The sequence below is a fragment of the Trachemys scripta genome, chromosome 2, assembly GCF_013100865.1.
Source record: "Trachemys scripta elegans isolate TJP31775 chromosome 2, CAS_Tse_1.0, whole genome shotgun sequence".
NCBI classification, from domain to species: domain Eukaryota; kingdom Metazoa; phylum Chordata; order Testudines; family Emydidae; genus Trachemys; species Trachemys scripta.
In genome coordinates this window covers 234,753,146-234,772,285 of record NC_048299.1, presented here as the reverse complement: position 1 = coordinate 234,772,285, position 19,140 = coordinate 234,753,146, and the positions used below count along the sequence as shown (strand labels likewise).

Here is a 19,140-nt window from a genome sequence, read left to right as displayed (position 1 = left end):
CAATGGACAGGTCCTATTTTCACCCAACCCACTCTAAACAAGACTCCAGACACTAAGCCCAACTGATGTCACCCCTTCTAGGATCTGCTTTGTTCACACAAAACTCCATTCTCAAAGCTAGCCAGCTCTCTTGAGTTCTGGTCTGTTGACCCAGATAACTTCCCACATACATAGTCATTCCTCATCAGAGGTTATGGTCACTGTTTATATTACACACACACACACACACACACCCTACCAGAAACCCATCCTCTGGTCCTGTTGAGGGTTCTGGTGACCAGACTTGTCTATTGCAGACTGCCAGTCCTGCCTCCTCAGACCTGACTGCTCAGGCCCCAGCTGGATCCTGGAGGTCCATTTCATTTCCTTTATATTAGGTGGCTTAAGTCAGCTGCAGCAATGAGTCAACAATGGCTTAGTTCCCCTTTCTTATCCAGCTTCAAAGTCACTGCTAATTGGGGAGATATGTTAGAAAATGCTGCCAGCCTATTACAGCATCCTTACATCAAGGTTCCTTAAAGCTCTAAATCATATTGATTACAAGGCTAAACTAAGGCAACTCAGGGCCCTAGGTGTACAACAATGATTTTACCCACTTGGAGTGGAAGCAGAAGGGTGCTTCCCTCCCCCCTTCCACCCACCTGCAGGAATAACAGAAACCCTTCCCCCACACATGCACAACCTCAGGAGCATCAGGGATGGGAGCAGTCCCCCAGCACTGGGTAGGCCAGGCCCCCCGCACTCTTCTCCTCCCACCACACAGAATCCTTGGTTAGGATGGTGTTGGCAAGGCCACCTAGATCAGAGGTTTTGGAGTTACTCCGCCATTGAGAGAGACAGGGTAGTTCCCACACATCTAAGAACTACTGTTTTATGCTCTCTGCAGACTCAGGGTGATGTCCCTTTATCAGTTACATCTGGCCTACATTTTCAAGTTTTCTATGCAACCATTAAGAGAAATGAAAGCTGTAGTGCTGACCTAAATGTCTTGGGCAAAGGCACTATAGGCCCAATCCTTAATCCCACACTATAACATTATCTTGGCTTTGCTAATTCTCTGTGATTCAATTAAATCTAGGTCTCATTCCAAAATACTGGATTTTGTTAAAAAGAGACAGAATTTACTGGTGAACATACAAACAATTTGGAACATAGTAGTGCAGAACTTCAGACATAGAATATAGCTTAATGACCTTACCGGCTGTTATCACTAAAGATAATGTGTCCTTTCATGAAGCAGAGCAATTGGCAAATACTGCCAAAGTATGTTACATTCATGTTTTAGGATTTCCTGAAGATCTGGATATAGAGTCTTCTGATAAATTATTATTTGTTTTTATTAATAGACACAATACATTAATTCCTCCTTTCCAGATTCCTAAATATTTCAAGATCCAGCTGAAGAACAGGCTGCTGATTGCCATGCCTGTTTTACATGAAGTAGAATTTAATTGTGATTTTTATCCCCATTATTGACAAAAATAAAGTTTTGCAGGTAGCATGGAAGAACAAAAGTATTCTGAAGGCAGTGTACGTGCCGGGGGGGGGGATCGGAGGGGTGGGGTCTTATCTTAGCAGACCTGATGCCAAAGATATTCAATCATATGAGCAAATTTAAAATATTTGTAAGTCTTTTGTCAGAGTTTATTTTTCCTACTGGAATTAAAGCTTCAGTTCTTTCCCCAGCAAATTCCATGTTGAAGACAATATATATATTTTCCCTTATGAAAGTACTGACTTTGTTTTTTGTAGAAAATGAAGGGGTAATACCAGCCTCAATGATTCAGATGATGCTTTCAGAACATGAATAGTTTAACGTCGCTAAGAGCAGTAGTGGGAATATTTAAGGTCCTGATCCAAAGCCCACTGAAGTCAATAGGACTGGTCCTATTGACTTCATTGATCTTTGGATTGGGCCCTATGTCACTATTTCTACATGCATTTTATTTTTTGTTTTTGCAATTGTTTAAAAATTATTTTACAGCTTGGTTATGAGGAGGAAATATTGTTGATTTTGTGGCAATGCCACAACCAACAAGTACAACCACTTCCAGTCTCTCTTCTACCATTTGTTGTTAACTTGTATCAGGCAACCAATGCAACTTCTTCCATTGCAAAAAGTGATCTGTAGACCAGAGTTCAGTATACATTAATAGAGCAATTCCTAAGGAAACAATACAGAGCACTTATTGAGTCTATGTCTGCCTCTATTTTACATATTATGCTACAAATGCCTGGATCATTTTTGTCTACTTGCCCCATCTTTGAAATGCAGTGTGCACACATGACTTAATACAATTAATAGAGTTTTCATTAAATAGGGAACTAAATCGTAATAATAATTTGTGCTTAAAAGATTACTCTGAGCTCACATTCTTCATCCAAACAGAAGAAAATCATGAGAGAAATCAAACTTATCCTAAAGGAATCAAAAGGGAGATGAATACAGGATAGAAGCTGCTGATCGCCAGTTGTCAGAAATGCAAGCAGCAATGAAAATGCTGAAAACGAAAAAAGAATTTACAGGATTGTATCCATTACAATTTGTTCAACTATGGATGCCCTTGCTGCAAACCACAATAAGACTACAGATGCTCCCTAGGTTACGCAAACCCGATTTACGCAATTCCGCACTTACGGAAAAAGTTCCATAAGTTCCGTAACCTTTTTTTTGTGTATAATTGTCGGGTATATGTTCCTGACATATGCAAAATTTGACTTACGCAAGGCATTCCAGAATGGAACATTTGCTTAAGTTGGGGAGCATCTGTAGCATTTTTTTCTTGTTGTGGCCTGAAAGACACTTGCTACATTATCAGCACATAGTGACATGGGAGTATGACAACACTGGAACTAAGCTAACTTGAAGTATTGACAAGGCAAGATGCTAGATTGAAATATATGATGTCAAATTATGTAACAGTGAGTGAAAGGATGGATGGAAGTTAAAACTGTAAAGAAGAATGAGCAATTGAAGGAAATGCTCTTCAAACAGTATTATATTGTCCTGGCACAAGTTATTTACTAAGCTACTCTGAAACACCAACTAACATAAAATAATTAATAGCAGCAACAGTATCCCTTGTTTTGTAAAACCTATGCAGCTAATCCATTGGACACAATGCTCACGATCAAGCATTGTGGTAATAGTACCACATCTTCTTGCATCCCCATTACAGATTGTTCTCATAGCTTCTCTCTCATGTTATGTCATTAGTCATGGAGTGCAATTTAGTTATGGGTAAATCTAGAAAGTTTTGCACTAATTGTACACAAGTGAAAGTCATAGAAGAGAGACATCAATCATACCAGTAATGCTAACCAAATATTACAGCTGGCTATATGAAAACCAATCGGCAAAACCTAACCAGCCCTCTTTCACTGAATAATACTTCAATAAACTTAAGCATATTGCTAGTAAAACATTTAGATAAAGGGCCAAATCCACCACTGACTTTAGCAGTGATTTCCATTGAAATCAGAAGGGCAGCTCCTATTTATGCCAGCGGTAAAATCTTCCCTTGTTACCTAATGACAAATATGACAAACAAATTACAATAAAAGGAGAAGGCAAAACTGTTTCTGTATCTACATAGACACAACCCAACCCACATGGGATACTCATCTAAACATACACATTTACTACATGTAATTTTGATCAGTAAGAGCAATGGCTGAGATAACACACACACACACACACACAAAAGAAAGTTTTTGAGATAAAGAAACAGGGGTTTTGAATTGAATGATTATTTCAGCCTATACTTACTGTGCTGGTGATAGTACATACTCCGGCTCAAAAATACCTCAAAAAACGAAACATTTGCAAATCAGACTGCTGTGTCTGAGGAAATATAGGATTGTCTCTCAAAGTTTTGTCAAAAATAAAAACCCACATTTTTTTCCCTTTTAGAATCATATGAATAGGTTTTTAATAAGAACACCTTGGATGACAATTATTATTTCAACTGACTATTAACAGGGCTCTGCACAATGAGATCATTGCTGTGAAACACCAAAGCCACAGGAAAGCCACTCAGTGCAGCAACAGTCTCAAACAAAAGCTTTACAGAAATACAAATAAAAAACAATAAACAGCACTATTTATAATACATAACATCACTTGATTACATCCAGCCTTTGGGATAGTAGTGAAACTGATGTGTCTTGCCAGTCAGTCATCACTACAAAAGACTTTAGCTTTTCATTCTTTGAGCTCTTCCATCACAATGATGCAATAAATACCAACAATCAGGTTTCTCAACTGTAAGGAGAGAAGGTGACTATTAAGGAGCAAAATAAAGGAGGCTGTCATGATTTGATAGATTTTGATTAGAGTTTTTACCATGCCTGCTTGTGCCAATCATGCTAACCAATATTGCCTCACTATTTCCTTGTACTTCCCAGTCTGTTGGCCTGCAACCACCTGTTGTTTCCCATCTTATACTGTACTTAGATTGTAAGCTCCTCTGGGCAGACACTGTTTTTTTGTTACGTGTTTGTATAGTGCCTAGGGGTACTAGGCACAATTGTAATATAAATTATAATAATATGTGTGTGTGGGGGGGGACTCTCAGCCCAAATCCTCCAATCCATCAGCCTCCTTAAAGTCACTCCTTAAAAAACTCACCTCAGCCTACAACTGGCTGAGAAGTAGGAAGAAGACTTTGCACACAATTTCAAAGTTCTTTCTGTTTAATATAGTCCATTTTCCATTATATTTTACTAAAGTGTTTCTTCAAATTTTATTATTTGTTATCATAATAGTCATGCTTTCCTATTGAAAACCAACATTTTGATAAATGAAAAATATTTCTATGAGGATTTTGAAAATTTCAGCAAACATTTTTTTCTAAGCCAAGCATCCTCTTATCTTTGTTACCTTGTGCCCCTGTTCATCCGCCTCTTTGTTTACTCAACAAGTTATGTCTTATTTTTTAGAGTGTAAGCTCTTCGGAGCAGGCACTGGCCTTTACTCCATGTGTGTATAGGACAACGGTTAAAGCCTTTAGGTGCTACTGGAATATAGCCGATTAATAACAATAGATAATAAAATAACCAAGCACCGAGGCAGAGCCTTATATTATGTTATTTTAAGCTAAATTCATGGATGTGTTAGGAAGAAACTTCCCTGTAGGCTGCTTATTCCATATTTGCCTTCTGCAGGGTTTCTTGCTCATTCTTTTGAAGGAGCTGGTACTGTTAGAGATGGGATACTGGATGAGCTGGGCTACTGATCTGATCCAGTAAGTCACCTCCTCTATTCCAAATATTCTGAGAATATAGGAGTTGATACAGTTGATGGAGAACAGCAATGTTTGCTGTTAGCAGGTTATTTTGACTATAGATCCGACTGTAAATGCATGTACTTGGATGGAGTTGTAACTCTGCACCTACATTCCCTAAAGTACTGCTATTCTTCTATCTTCCACACTTTTAAACTTGCCTTGCCTCTCTCTCAATTCACATAAGCTTGTAGTCAGTACCACAGTATCTCACTCTCTCCTATAGAAAACCCTCATGGCAAAGCAATTACAGAGGAGAAAAACATTGGAAGAATGCCCCAATGAAAGTTCTTCCCTATCTTTCCAGAGGAGGAGCAGGTATTACTGGTCCAAGCCCCTGGTGACTCCCTCCCCCTATTTCCCACAGCATAGTTCCAAAGGAGCTACATCATTAAAGAATCACTCTAGCTTCCACTGCCCCCAGGATGCCTACTATGGAGAGGGTTCTGCAAAAAAAAAGTTCTTCCTTAGGCCATATTACCTTTCCTAAGTACTCTCTGTGGAACAGGTGAAGGATGAGTTGCTTCCCCCACCTTGACATAACATGAGATTGCCTAGGCTGCCCAGTGTCTGAGTCGTTCCTCCTCATGGAGTTTCCCTTACATGGTCTGGAAGGGGGGCACTGCAAGCAGGATGGAAATTGTGCATTGGGAGGAAGGGAAGAGCTGCATGTGGAGAGTCCCCTACATAAGTGGATCTTGGGCTCACACTTGGGCCTTTTGCTTTTAACCAGAGGCAAGGAAAATATTGAAACACCAAGCTATAATAAAGTCTGGTGGTTCATCTGACAAAAATACATCTCTATGTATTCAACTCTGAACAGTGGATAATATTTTAAGGCTCTCCCTGTCTCTACTGCAATATACTGATCTTACTTTCCAAAAGCTAGCAGAAAATAACCTATTGCAGAACAATGCAGCACTGAAGCTCTTCTGGTATTTCAACATGAACCACAGCTTCACGATCTACTTATTGGAACTGAGAAAACCAATGTGCAGCAAACTTTGTCTATTGCACTGACCTGTCACTGTGAAAATCTTCCACTTGGAACATAATAAAATAATATTGAAGAACATAAGAACGGTCATAATGGGTCAGGCCAAAAGTCCATTTAGCCCAGTATCCTGTTTTCTGACAGTGGCCAATGGCAGGTGTCCCAGAGGGAATGAACAGAACAGGTAATCATCAAGTGATCCATCCCCCGTTGCCCATTCCCAGCTTCTGGCAAACAGAAGCTAGGGCACCATCCCTGCCCATCCTGGCTAATAGCCATTGATGGACCATCCTCCATAAATGTATCTAGTTATTTTTTGAACCCTATTATAGTCTTGGCCTTCACAACACTTTTATGCTGTAGCCGGTCAACATTCTATATGTTAAAAAAAATCTCTAGCTGGATAAGAAGTACAATATAGTTTGTAACAGCCTAGGGCATATTGTTTTAGGATCGCAGTAGAGAGATATTAGGGGCCCAGTTCTGATGACAAACACCAGCTCAAAGGAAGAGCAACTCCAGTAAGTCAGTGGAGTTACCAGTGTAAGTGTGCTCAGAATGCTGCTTGCTATGCACTATCACAAACATTCATGTGTTGCTACAACATCTCTAAGTAATTAAAAAAAAACACATGAAGGAGTTCAGACTGATGATAGGTAGGGACATGCACAAGGACACAAAGAACTAAATGCAAGTTGTCAAAATTAAGGCTGACACTTAATTCACCCTATTAATATCCACATGACAGGTCTTAATGTCTGTCTCAGCATCCAATGTTCTGCAGCTCCCTGACTGAGGATCCTGGTAATTGCAATGCAGAGGCGCATCTAAGTCACTTCAAATCATATATGTAAATACGTGAGAGAGGAGGTCACATATGTAGTTACAAATTACTACATACATGTTCTATACTGCAGAAATATCATACAAGGCAATTAGGTTAACTTCATAAGCGAACAGAAACCCAACTGTGATTATAAACTCACATACATTCTGCAGCGTCTGACTAAGAGGAATGAGGTAATCTCCAGGCAGAGTTAACTCCATTAAGAATTTATAAGCTTCTGATCCACATTGCAGACCAGTATTTTATTTTATTATAATCAGAATAAATGGGTTCACACTTCCCTTCAGTACAGGACACTTTTAAATTTATGCATAAATCTTTCCAAAATAGGACAACTAACACTTCATTTGTCCACTATATTGGGTTCACAAGGATGTAAGTTTAATATAATGCCTAGTTTTTTATGCTGATACAGAAGGTGCCTGCAAAAAGTAGCATTAGATTATGGAAATTCTGTAGCAGAGTTTGTTTTCAACAACTTCTTACGAGAATTCAAGCACCTCTTATCTACCACTTATCTCGAGGGAAAATCCTCACCTCAGAAGAAAATATCTCTTGAGAAAATTAGTAAAAATAATGGAAATGGTAAGTTCTCTTGTGAGCTGACTCATAAAGCCAAAACAGCTCTCTCCTCCCCTCCCCCATATATCATTCTGCATGCAAAATTTTACAATAGAACAATGTTAAAGCTGGGTGCAACACTGAAGAGTGTGTGTGGAAATGGTAATGTTAGTGTGACCCACAACACCTTAACCCTACCCTCTGTGTATATGAATCCAGCCTTTATTCACGTACTATTTTTATAATTCTCCTGGGACTTCTCCTGTATTCTGTGAACAGGTTGGAAAATGCTCAGTGAGTGAGGCACCTATTCAAAATTTATATTTTATCCTCACTGTTCAATGTGAGCATCATTAGCTGCCTCTCATCCAATCCTTATGGTAAATAAAGCATAAGTTTTCTGGAGTCCTACCTCACTAAAAATACCAGCTTTAACACAGTTAAACCATGAATTAACTCTACTCTCACTCCACCCTTCCTCCGCAGATCCCGGCCATTCTGCCTCTTGGCCTCGCCATGGTCTGTAATTGCCCCCATGGAGGTACCTACACTAAGGAGACAGATGGGCTGGGAATCAGGGAGCTCATAAATGAGTCTCCTCCTCTAAAAAGGAAAACAGCTGTTAGTTAGGAGAAGACTCAAAGTTGAGACCTCTGATCCCTAGGTTTTCTTTCTCTTTAGTGTAGATAGCTCCCTGGAGCAGAGGAAGGGGTAAGGATACATCGCAGATGCTCAGCTGTGTCTATCCGCAACTGTTCTTGAGAGGCTGATGGTCGTGGTGTCTTATGGCCCATTGGACACCTGTTCAGCCAACTGCTGTGTCTCCAGTATAGTGGACCATTTGGCCTCCTCCGTGTTTCCTTGATAGAGCTCTGTCTGTTTGTGAAACCCCCAGTTAGGGGCATCAAGGTGGTAACCTCCACCCCATCTGTTCCCACTGTACTTCAAGTGCCATATGCATCCAGTCTGGATGGCCATCAAGACGCTCAGGTCCAACACAGTTCCTCAGGAATGAAGCGCAGAATGGCTTTAGAACTCAGGCTGAGTTTGTGGGTCAGGATTTTGCTCAGTGTAGTTTTGTAAAAATTTATTTACAGTATCTCAGTAAAGGGAAGAATGCCCTTAAGTGTTTAGCTATGTAACAGTGATTTAAATATGAAAAAAATAGGTTTACTAATCTAAGCAATGCTAATCTATGGTAATACATTCACAACAAACAACAGAGCAGGAAACCAAACTACAAGAGCCCATGTTAGAGAAATGACCATGGAACAACAGAATGTCACTGGAAATATACTGTAAGGAGAAAATACATCTGTGAATAGACAGGGCCATATCCTCAGATGTGGTAGGACCGCTTTGTGCATCGCCGACAGCAGAATCTGGATGTGGAAACTTCTCTAACCAAGGGCTGGAGCAGCACAATACCAGTCCAGTATCAAGGGAGTGCAAAGGTGATGTCGTTTTTGCAATCCCCTCCATCTCTTTCCCACAGGACCCATGCTGTTTGGCCCTTACTCAGCCAGAGACATGACCCACTGTGTTTACTTCTTCAAAAATACACTTTTTCATATTAATCAAAATGGTTCAATTAGGTTGAAGGATTTGTTGAAAAGCTGGCCTGGAAAATAGATATTATGAGGTGACTGGCACTCTAGTAGTAACTGAGATAGACTGATACATGGACTAAGGCAAGCTCTCTCAATGGCAGCAGCTAAGTGTGCAAAGGCACTAAACCAAACCATACCATTGCAATTACCATGGCAGCTAAGAGTTTTAATGCACTGGCACTAGATTAAACTATTACCTACCATCACTTCTGTACGCACAGAAAAGGAGAGAACAAAACTGCAAGGAGAAAACTGATTTGTTTCCTTTGCACTTACATGTAGATGTTTACACTCTACAGACTTCAGTTACTTATACAAGGTGAATACACACAAAATCTTTCTCTCTTTGCCCCTGGGACATTTTCCTCATTTCTCTGCAAGATTCCCTCTCTTTCTCAACACTGCTGCCTGCTCATAGCCTTTTATAGTGATTCACCAATGACTAGGTGACTTATAATTTAGTGAAAAAGCAAAGTTGTCTGAATTTATCATCTTCAAGCATGAAGTCTAAAAGTCGAACATAGCCCAGCAATGGGAGGAGGCTGGCTGAGGAAGCGAATTCTGAGCCTAAGGCTCTCCAATGAGAGAGTACTGCCTGCACCTCTTAAGATGCCTATTCTCAGCCAGTGTAAATTGTTATAGCTCTAATGAAATCAATTAAACTATGACAAATTTACACCACCTGCAGAATGGGATATGCCCATTGATGTTTAAATCTAGGAACTCGTTACTTAAGCATCCCATCTGGTCTCAATTTCTCTAACAGATCTCAGGGAAAAAGGCAGTCTCACATATAAATAGGAACTATGCTGTTTAAAGTTTTATAGAGCAAGGCCACCGTTGTTGTGATTCTAAGGCCCATCACATCAAGAGACTGAATATTGTACGTAAGAAATAAAAGAAAAATAAGAATCACTGCGTATTTGATTTCAGTACATACACCTGATACATTATATACCATAATCAGAAGCTGCATGTCTCCATCTGTTCACCTGTTATCTTTACTGACATGGTAACACATTGTATATGTTTCTAAATCTCTATGGTGGTACATTTATTAAACAAGCTTTGCAAATACTGAACATTTCTTAGAGAAATCTCAGAAGAGTCCTGCTAGCTCAAAATGTAAAGGTCACTCCAGCTGTAAATTCTGACAATGGAAGTTTCCAGATGGCAGTAGCCAATTTCCAATAAATTTTAATTGGTTTAATTGACTTTCTTGTTTACTAATTGATAGGGTGATGTAGTTCATTTAAATTAACCTCAGTTACCGCCATAATTAAGCAAAGTTAAGCAAACCAAGGAAAATTTTAAAGAAAGGGGGGGGAGGAATGTTTCACATTTGACATGCTAGACCTGCTTGTCTCTGGCACTTTAGGGGGACATTTTAATTTCTGTTCACTCAAAGCAGAAACAAAAGGTATCCTTGTTGACTAGGTTTAGCAGTGGAAAGAAGATAATACATACACACAGCATCATTTCATTACTGTACCATGTTAGAAGCACCAAGAATGGGGTGTGGGATGGTAAAAAGGACTACAGAGATAGAAATAAGGGGCTGACCCCAGTTTGCAGGGCTTCCCTGTTCTCTTAAATAGGGAGGATTGGGGGAGGGAGGCTCAGACAGGGCAGTCCCAATACTACATGTCCTGAGATTCTAACAAGGAAGAGAATCCCCAGCTTTAAGGGTCAGCCTTTCAGTACCGAGGGCCCAGTACTCTGCGATAGCCATTCTTGGTGAGTGCAATAAAGCCACAAAAGAGCTACTAATGGCTGCCCAATCCTGGGAGATAGGCAGCAGTAATGTGGCTGCCAAAGTCCTGACCCTGAGGCTGCTCTAAATTATGCCTCTGTTGCAATGGCCTCCAAAAACGATCAACTGTCAGTTGTTATGCTCCAACCATGTGTCCGCTTCCACTCGGGCCATTCCTGACATGCCTCTACACCAGAGGCTGGGAGAGGGGTGGCACAGAGCCGGCTCCGTCCTCTGGCTGTTTAAATCAGTCAGCAATAATAGTTAGATCACTTGCATCACTAAAGCAGCACAAAGGGATTCAGAATTGAGCCAAATTTCCTCAATATTGCCAACCCCATCATCAATCATGCACTGATACCCTCAACATGATAATACTGTCTTAAAAACCATAGGATTTAAACAAAATAAATGCTGGGGTTTTGAGCCTTTAGGGTGCACCCTCATCCCTTTTCAAGCTTTACTCTGAAACCAGAGGGTTTTTTTTAAACAAAAGCCAAGATCCTCATAAAATAACATGCCTCAAAAAGATGGGGCTTTAAGAGAAAAACACTAAATACTGTAAGATTTATAACAAAAAAATCACAAAAGTTGGCAATACTATATCTTCTGGAAGATCCATATTAGGATTGGCCTCACCTCCCATCTACACAAAACCTCTCATTGTAGTGTAAATGAGAACTCTAAATGCACCTATCAACGTTGTATCTGGGCACTTATTAAATGGGGTTTGATACACTCCCACACTAGCATGCTGCTTCCAACTGGAGCATTTCATTGACATGTTGGCAAGAAACACACACACTACTTACAAAAACCAACTGGCGAGGCACCTTCCAGGAACACCAAACTTGGATATGGCCACACTCTGCTCACCAGGGCTGTGCTCTTTTAACATTCCATCAGAGTCTCAAACCTTAAAGAGAAAGGGCACTGAAAAAAATATAGCCTTGGCATCCCATCAAGTTTTGTGTAAACTAGAGACTTTACACCCCACTAAAAGGGCTATGTTTACATTACCATATCCATTATAACTTCTACAGTGCTACAAGTTTCACTGCAGAAATGCTAATAAGCAAATTCATTCCAGATTCTGCCTGGTACTGAACATCTCCAGGTTGCGGGGAGGGGGAGAGAAGGAGGATTGTGACTCTGTGTTTCTTCAACACTCCTCACATGACCGGTCTCCAGCATAACTGTAACCAGACTAGAGGTCTCAGGAACTGTTTTTATTGTCCTGTGCAATGGGAGATAAAGCTTATGTAAAGGCCCAATTTAAAATACCAACATTATTTACAGGTAACAGTTTTTCAAATATAGAGTTTTACTCTTTACACAGTTCTATTTTCTTATTTTCAGCTAATGTCCCTGTAGCAAAAAATCATAGCTAATATTTAATGTCCTAACTGCCAAGCTGTCATGCAGGGAAAGGACTTCTGGAGTGCATTAATTCCCTGTTGAGGGAGAAATGACTGGACACAGCCTAAGGATATCCTTCCTCAGCCTCTTTGTATTTACAACATGCACAGATTTCCTATCTTTTGAACAAACATTGACAAGACAGCAAAAACAGCAATGAAATATACAGAGAAAGAGTAACACTTTTAGAGCAACTGTCACACAGTTGTCAAACACACACTTGTCCCCATCTCTTGCGCATAACCTGTGTGCCTCAACTGCACTCCAAACACATTACAGTTCTTTTCGCTGTTGCTCAGGGAGTATGTCTCCCTCAAAAACACCTGGGACATGGAATTGCTATGTCTGTACATCTAGTTAACATATACTATACCCAGTTTAATCATATTATTTTGAAAACAACTTTTGCTTTTGTGTAAAAAAATTAGCCAGTGGGGTAACTTGTTTAATGCTCCACTATACCATAGACTCCAATGAGACACACATTCCACCCTCAATCATTCAGCCCTGTTCAGTGATGATAGTACCTTAGTACATATTTTTTCAATGTATTATTTTCTCAATTTATTCACTTTTGTTACATGACAGTATCATAGGAGAACCTATTATTTAAGGAACATGCTACAGCATAATGCCATCTTGCTTGTCTTGCAGAAAAGTGTCCATCATGTGATTGATCTGTGACCAAGAATGATATTGTTGGTACTAGTACAAGAAACTAGTACACCTGATGTGTCACCAAGCAAAACGATTTATTGTAGCTTCTGAAGGGTTTTTGTAGGAATTCTCTTGCTACTATTTGATCCAAGGTTATGTAAGTGTAAAACATGTCTCAGCGTTCTATTAGATTTTTATCCCATGTCTTATATTTAGACTTAGATGCAAGAGTGAAGGAAGAATTCCATCTGGTTCAATCATGATAGAAGCTCAAATCATATAATTTATTGCCAGGAAGACCTTTAACATCTCATTTACCTGAATTCCACTAACAGTTTGTATGGAGGAACATTAAAGGACAAAATTGTCAAAGATGACATGTGATATTGAGTGCCTCAATTTTTGGGTGCCCAACTTGAGATACCTTAACTAAAATGTGCTCAGCACTTTTTCCAATTAAGACTCCTTGAAAGTATTTCATGTTGGGCTCGAAAAATTGAGCCACCCAGAATCTTGAAAATCATGGTCAGTTTTGTGTGTATATTTAACTGCTATCCCACTGCTTTCTAACCTCCACCAACTATGTTTTATGCCTGCCATCTTTGTTCCCCTAGAGACTTTGTTTAATTTACTCTTTACACTTGTAATCCCCCCCTCCATGTATGTTCTCTTCTCTTTCTGTTCCTCTATTCTGCCACCTTATTCTGAAGTCTCATACCCCCAAGAGCAGTAACTCCATTTTATTAATTATTATATATTTGTTAAGCAATGGCATTGTACAAGACATGAAAACAAACACAGACCCAAATAAGTTACCCCCTATCTGACCTACAAATTGCCTGAATGCAAGTGTCTCAAAATGTCTTGTCTCACTGCTCCTCAGACTCCTCTATTCTTCATCATTTTGACACTATCTGCTCCTATTCCTTTTTCATCCTTCAGTTCCCCTCCTTGTTCAATTCCCTTTCACAACCATTTTTAAACCTCCTGAACTCTCACACCTCAAACCTTTCCCCAGTCTGCTCTGCTCCTTTTCTTTCCTTATCCTTTTCTACACTTTTTTCTTTCCTCAGCTCAACCCCTGTTTTCTTATTCTCTAGTCCTAGGCCACTAGGACTGCTACAATTCCTTCCAATTCCAAGTCCCCCTTCTTGTCTTTCCAAGCCCTTCCCTTGCTAAGGATAGAAGTGGGAACACAAATAATTGTTTTTACATTCATCCTTGCCCTCCCCACTCAACAAAGTTTTGCAATACCTTTATCACTCCTCAGCCATCCAGCACCCCATCCACATACATCTCCCATCCTCCTATTATGTTCTCTTATGCTCCCCCTTATTTTAGCCACTGGTGATTGATTTTCTATGCTAAAACCTCTCCTCTTTGGAGTTCCTTAAGACTAATTCCTTCGCCCTCTATTCTTTTCTACTGACTTCTTACTTGACATCTTGGGTGAAATCCTGGCCTAAGTGAAGTCGATGGCAAAACCCCCATTGATTTCAATAGGGCCAGGATTTCATCCCTTCAGCCAAGACCTTGCTTATGCCAGGTATTAATTTGGTCCTTTAACTTGAACTTCAGCAACCTATGGTCTTAAACATCAACATTTTATGCAAATAATATTCGTATATAAGTACCTTTCAGAAATGTTTAAGGATCCATGTATCTACTCTTCCTGGTTCAACTGATCAAGTAAATTTATAGCTTTGCCTCACCTCCCTTCAGTTAAATATTTCAAAGACAAAAGTGCTTTTTTTGAGAAGAGAAGTTTCACTGAACATGGAATCGCTTATTACTCCTCCCTTAACTCAGACTCCCCGTTTCCCTGTGTAGTCCAGAATTTTGGCCACATCTTGATCCTGAACTTCTCTCTTATTTACTTTATTATGCCTGAAAATTTGTCACAATCTCCACAACTACCTTACATTCATCACTGACTTATCAATTAATTGTTTGGCACCCTACGATGTTATCAGTCTTCCCTGTGCTATGTTATCCCTCTTCACTCTCCTGCCACCAGAAGTGGTTATAACTTGTAATGACAGCTTTAATGAATCAGCACTTGAATAGTTTAGCATACATCCAGGGATGATGATGCAAATACAAACCAAGACATCACCCTCATTATACCTGGTACCAAAATGTTCCTCCTATAAGAAGGCTGTGAGATAACATTCATGAACACAAATATCCAATTTCCACCTTATTCTTCACCATTTACTCTCATTTGGCTTCCTTAAACTAGAATGATATTACTAATAATGATGAAGCCTATACTAATTTTATTGACACAGAACCCACCAGGGACATATGTGCATGAAAAGACACAGGCTCTGCTCCTGCTCCCATTAATTTCAATGGAAGCAGGATTGAGACTATTAAAGATAAAATTCTGTTCAGATCTCCATGACAAATAATCTCCAGTTTCCTGCAGAATTCAGTTGAAGAATTTACTCTAATGTATTAAACCTGAGTGTCCCTGTAAGTGGCTCACTGAATTGTTTTCATAGAGGAGCTCAAGGTTATTAGCTATCAGTTCAAAGAAAACACCCACATCAATCACAAAGCAGGAACACAGACAACTTCTTTGCTTGGGAAGCGGGAGCAGAGTTAAAAAATAAAACAGCTGTTCAATATCATTTCAAGGAGTAGTTTTGTACCATAATTAAATTTGTCCACTCTTAATAAAGTGAGATAAATGAGCTTCTGTTCCAAACACAGTATTTCCTTTAGTTATTAATGCAATCCCTATTTTGGGGGAGGGGAGCATATAGTCTTCACCCCCCCCCCCCACTCCCAAAACAGTTATCTATACCCAGGCAAGCTTTCACTGAATCTTCTTCAAAGAGGATCTATAAAGTAGCACTATAACTGTATTTATACTTTTTCAGACACTTATTTCATAAGTAAATTTACCTCTATCTTGTTGCGTGCTGAGTGAAACCTTGTTGTGGGCCAAGTTAAAATCACAGTGAGGTTGATGGGCTTGAAGGCACCTTTCCATTAATATAACTTTAAGGATAAGTTAATCACCACCCAATCTAAGACAAAAGGATCATGCAAACCCACACAGGAGTTTTAGACCTGGTTGGGCAGAGGGACGTTTACTGAGTATTATTACGTGTGTTGGTAGCATAGAGACAGACTCAGAGGCAAGCAGAAAAGCCTGTAAGCCCAATGTGACCCTGGAGAAGCCTGGGTCACAAGATTGCATCAAAGAAGATACCAGATCATCATCAATTTCTACTCCCAACTAGAACATCCCATGCACTTCAAACTTTGACTAGCTGCTCAGGTCAAAAAGGGGTAATGGCATTTTTCAAGCACAGTTACCACTAATTCTTATGATTATTTATATTGCAGTAGCACCTAGAGGCTTTAATCAGGTTGGGACAGCATTGTGCTAGATAATGCACAAACATATAGTAAGTACCCTTCCCTGCCTCCAAAAGCTGATAGTCTAAAAAAAGAAGACTTGGACATAACAGGTGAATGAAACGAACAAATGGGTGAAGGAGTGGTGGGGAGTAGAGAAGAATGCTGGTGTAAACAAAACTAGGAAACTTCAGTGTGGACTAACTGTGTGCCCAATTCACATCATTCTTCAATCATCTTCCATAAAGTATGCTATGGCTGACCTTATCTGAAGCACACCAAAGACAATGGGAGTTTTCAATTTACTACAATGGACTTTGGATCAGGCCCTTAACCATTTCTCCTTAGTGCAAAGTAATTATGCACAAGGAATAAAATGGTTCTTCTGTGGGTAGTCAAAGCACTAGGTTTGCAATTAAAGTTTGGAATTTCTCTTTACAGCTTTAGGATGTGGATGTTCCAAATGTAATGAATACACGACATGTTACACATGCAAGTGCATATTTGAATATAAACCTATCACAAAATTTAAAATGTTACTTTAAAATGTTTGCATAGGGCATGTACTGGTATGTTAATAGAAATTGGAACATACGGTTAACCAAAAAAATGTGCTTCAGAAATGATAAGCATGTGTATGTCTTTGCTTTAGCCATACAATCCTAAAAGTGTTCCACTCCTACTAGAAAAACCACAGTTTTACACCCACAACACCAACCCTATACAATTTTGACTATCATCCTCCGAATTCTAGTGTTCTGTTATGGCACACTGAAGATTTTTCAAGTATTTCTGGTTATGAACATTGTTTTTAACATGGAGACCAATCCTGACACATGAATATGCTTCTGAATATTCCTTCCAGCGTTCCTTCTACATGTTTTTCATCTTTGTCCTCATTAAGACTCACATAAATTGGCAGAAACAGGAGGGTGCCTGGTAAGTTGGGGAAACAGAGCATATTCCTGTCCTGTTTGAAATTTACAACCTGCCAAGCCTTAACATACTTTATTCTGCTATGTGGAAAAAGCCATTTTTCTTTTAAAAGTTGGGATGATGGAAGTGCTGGTATAACCCAAGGAACAAAATACACTGAACCACACCTCCTCTTTAATTACTTTTATGATTTAAACTGCATGAGGTCAGGATCATGACATTTTGAAGTTTTACTATGGAAAAAGAAGAAAAATAAATGGCATCAGCATATATTTTTGCAGTTAAGAGACAATACTCCAAAAGCTCCAAGGCCAGCATCTTTACCCACTGAAAGTCAAGCCAAAGGTTCATCTGTCATTGTAAGATTTTTTGTCTAACACACATCACAGTGTTATTCCTGGAGGACCTTAGTAAAAAAATCTGTTCTCACACAAGCAACAATTGCTTGCGTGGATCCAAAATTAGGCCAGCTAGTCTCACAAATGAATAATTTGGAGGCATAAGAGGTAGTGGTGAGTAGAGTGTGATGGAGATGGGGATAAAATTAGAAGCCTATAACAGCATAATCACATATCATATTCCTCAGACAATTCTGAAGAAAAGAGAATTCTATAATTAAAGACAAAAGTCTAAAATATAAACCTCATGCACTCATGCTCACAGTATTATAATCATGGCTCTGTTAACCAGTAAAGAGTTTTTAAGGGACGTGTTTTTTAAGCTAATTAATGGTGAAAATATTGCAATTAGAAAGTAGATAGTTTTTCTGTGTCTAAGAAATGCATTGTATGCTTGCCACAAAAACGGGTCTCTTGGATAGCAGTACAGTGCACTAGCAATAGACCATCTGGTAGGAAAACTCTGACAAGAATCCACTTTTCCATAAAGAAAACAAGCAGGAATTAATTCAAGAAACTGGAGATAAAAACAACAGAGAATTTTCATTTTTCAATAACTGATATAAAAATGGTAAATGGGAAAATAAAGGAACTGTTTTTCAGTTCTAGCTACCCTCTCAACACATGATCCCATTTGGAAAATATCCAATCAAACCTAAAACTGAACTGATGTCCAAAATTTGTCCCTGAAAAAATATAAGAAAAATATGCTGGCATAATATTTTTGGGGAGTACATCAGCAGAATGATGGCTGGGTTGGAGCAAGCAACCTACATATAAGGACATGGCAGATTGTGATTCCGACCTTCCTATAGCTGTTTAAGGATTAGTAGCTCCATATTTAGAATACTTACTGATTCTATTAACGTTACTGACTCTTTTTTGTTTTGTTTATTTATTTATTGGTATAATCACTGTATTTTCTTGGACCCATAAATTTCAGATTTAGTACATTCTAGAATGGGAATGCCATTGCTGATTTCTTTGATGAGATAGGAAGAGGTTCCTTGATAAAATATAAACATCTCAAATTATTATTTCTGTCAAACTCTGGGATTCGTCTTTCACTTCTGCACATGAAGAGAACAGAACATATAATATAGAGGGTATTGTTCGGTTTACAGTTTTTATTATTATTTTTCTCTATGTATGGCTCTGAGATTTGATCTGATTCTCTCTTTAAACTTTAAGAAACACAGGAGGAGGTAAGATAAAAGGGTGATTTAACACTGAATGAGGGACCTTAAGTAACATATCTGGGAATTATATTATGTGTTCATGTGGAGCTTGGTTCTGCAAGATGCCAAG

General features: G+C 39.1%; 1 protein-coding gene across 3 annotated transcripts in view; it reads right to left on the bottom strand.

The window, feature by feature from the left end:
* The window catches only part of RALYL (RALY RNA binding protein like), a 585,620-nt gene that overhangs the window by 436,804 nt on the left and 129,676 nt on the right, over positions 1-19,140 (bottom strand). For 2 of the 3 annotated variants that reach the window (XM_034763204.1, XM_034763203.1), the window contains exon 3: positions 11,863-11,966. The exons of the other annotated variant lie outside the window; for it this stretch is intronic. The gene's annotated coding sequence lies outside the window, so the exon portion shown is untranslated. The remainder of the gene's footprint in view (positions 1-11,862; positions 11,967-19,140) is intronic. 3 annotated transcript variants of the gene reach the window in all.